A 3135-nucleotide genomic window follows, 5' to 3' on the forward strand; every position below is an offset into this window, starting at 1 on the left:
TTTTTTTTTTAAATATGATAAAACAAAATAAATTTAACACATTTTATGCTTAAAATTTAATAGGATAAATTAAATAAGTGCTTTCGTTGATAAATGCAAATAAATTCTAAGAGAACGATGATGATATTCGTTCACAATTACCCATGCCATATTACGGTGTACGATTTGCCAGTCAATGAGAAAGGTTATAAAAAAAACTGAAAGAGCTACTGAACAAAACTGTAGTAATAAATATTATGACAAATGTCCTCTTTAATCCCTCCTCCCGAATTTCCTTATTTATTTTTCTACAATTGCAATAGCTCCAAATACTCATGGGGAGCGTCCTCGGGCAAGTCGCCACAGCTCCAGCCACCTCAGTGGAGGAAGCCACGCCGGTCCTCACACGAGTGACAGCCGAGGTACACTCTACACCGAAAAAAGCCACCAGAGAGCCAAAGATACCGACAGCTCCCAGAAAGAAATTGGACGTTTCAACTCCCCTGAACCGAACCACGGCCCAGAAGGCAAAAACCACAGAACAAGAAGATATGAACCTGATCCAGTCGGAATCGGACCTGAACATTTACATCGAGGACCACCAGAAGTCCCCGATGAAACAGTGGTGGAAAACATCAGCACCCTGAACATCCTTACATGGAATGCTCAGGGCATCAAAAACAAGAAACACCTCCTGCAAGAAGCAGCAGCCAAGGACAAACTTGACATCATACTGCTACAAGAAACACTTCTACAAGAACACCACTGTTTCAAATTCAGTGGTTACAAGACATACAGGAGGCATTTCACGCAGGCGTCAACTAGAGGAAATATGATCTTGGTCAAGTCAAGCATACCCTCCTCCGAGGTCACGCAGCAATTTCCATGTGGGGAAAACATCGAGACACAGGCCGTCAAAGTAACACTCCAAGAACGGGAATTAACTGTTCACAACATCTACAAGAACCCAAGGGGCTCACTGGAGGTGACTCAATTATTCGCTTCGGCCGCTGACCACGCCTCACTCATAGGAGGGGATTTCAACGCACATCACCCCTTCCTAAGCTCGGTAAGCCCCACAAATGAAGACGGCCTACACCTATACACCACCTTTCAAGACACACCCGAGATCTGCCTCCTGAACACCGGAGAGCCCACCCACATTAGGGGAGGAAGGCTAGATCTAACCTTCGTCTCCAGTGCACTACAGCCTTCGGCCTCCTGGCAGCTACACCCCACGCTGACCAGTGACCACTTCGCCACCCTAACAACGCTGAAGGTGAACAAACTCCCCACTCCACCCCCGCCGAGATGGAGATACAATACCCAAAAGGCAGACTGGGGACTCTTTAAGAAACACCTGGCTAAGTGGCGGGAAAAATCACAGCCGGCCGGCGCAGCACCCGTGGATGAGACAACCCTCTACCAACAATTGGTCGAGGCGTTTCACCAAGCGGCAGAAGAGGCTATCCCAAAAACAAAACCCACATCAAGACAGTACAATGATTACTGGTACTACTGTCCCAGGGTGAAAGAACTCAACCACAGAGTGAACATGGCCCGAAGAAACTACAGGAGACATCCCACGGAAACAAACAGACATCTCCTGCAAGTCATAGTTAAGGATACCAGGGAAGAGAAGGAAGAAATAAAAAACGTAAGCTGGCTCAAGTGATGCTCCGAACTGAACGAACACCTCCCTTGGCAAGATGCGGGCCCAGATCCAAAGGGCATCTGGGAAGGCAACACCACCACCACCAACCCATCCCAACCCAGAAGAGGAAGCCGAGAGACTTGCAAAACTGTTCTCTGACCGAGCAGCAACGAAAAACCTCCCGAGACAGGCGGAGGAGATACAACGGCGTCTGCGACAGGTCAGACTCCAGATGATCGAAGAGGCCTGCAACAGTGAAGATGACACCGACAGACCTTTCAACCAGCAAGAACTCCAGAAGTCGCTAAAACGAAGCAAGGACACAGCACCAGGGGCCGACAGGATAACCTACTCCATGCTTTCCCATGCCGGTAAAGCCGGACACGAGGCTTTGCTACAGGTCACCAATGCTTCGTGGACAGCACAAAGACTTCCACCGGAATGGAAGAAAGCAGATATACAGCCCATTCCGAAGCCCAGAGAACCAGACAAACCGAGACCCATCTCCCTTCTCAGCTGCATAGCGAAGACGGGAGAAAGAATGGCTCTCAACCGACTCAAGTGGAAAGTAGGCAGCCCACACCCTCACATCTTTGCTTACACCGAGAACACCGGCACAGGCAACAACATCGCCGAGATACTCAGCACAGTGGACTACAAACCAGCTCTGGTGGTCTTCCTCGACCTGGAAAAGGCCTTCGAACTAGCAAATCCACTGGCCATTACAACGACGCTCGCTGAAAAAGGCGTCAAAGGAAGGTTGCTGGGGTGGATCCAGAACTACCTCACACAGAGAGAAGCAAGAGTACGCTTTCAGGGAGCAACCTCAAGCTACAGGGTCCATGAAAACGGAACCCCACAAGGAGGCATCCTCAGTCCAATGCTGTTCAATGTCCTGATGGAAAATCTTGTCAAACTTCCTTTCAGACAAACAGCCAAGCTCCTATGCTATGCAGACGACTTACAGCTTATAGTAAGAAGATTAAACAGACTAGCCAACACGCAACACGCACTCCAACTTATAGAAGAGGAGTGCAACAGACTTGGACTCAAGATAAATCCAGCCAAGTCGAAAGCGATGGCCATCTGCACAGACACACCAGACAAGATGCACTGTAGTTTGAGCTTTTCCCCATCTAGTTATTATATATCATATTTGTATCACTTATGTTACTTGTATATTATTTGTAATTCGAAACCCATTCCCCAAATATGTAACTGTATATTTTCAGCCTTCTGGCTGCCAAGCTCTTTCAATAAACCGTTAATTATTATTATTATTATTATTAGATGCTCTCCATACAAAACACGCCGGTAGTCTGGACCAACACCCACCAGTGTCTTGGAATCTGGTTTGACCAGAAACTCACTTTCAAGCCGCAACTCGAGTATCTCAGGCACAGGACGAAGAGCAGACACAATATAATGAGGTCGCTCACCAGCACAACCGCAGGAGCAAACCTTCATGTGCTCAAAGCCTACTACACGGCCGCCATCAGATC

Source organism: Homarus americanus, unplaced genomic scaffold (assembly GCF_018991925.1).
Source record: "Homarus americanus isolate GMGI-L3 unplaced genomic scaffold, GMGI_Hamer_2.0 scaffold32583, whole genome shotgun sequence".
In the NCBI taxonomy this organism is placed as follows: domain Eukaryota; kingdom Metazoa; phylum Arthropoda; class Malacostraca; order Decapoda; family Nephropidae; genus Homarus; species Homarus americanus.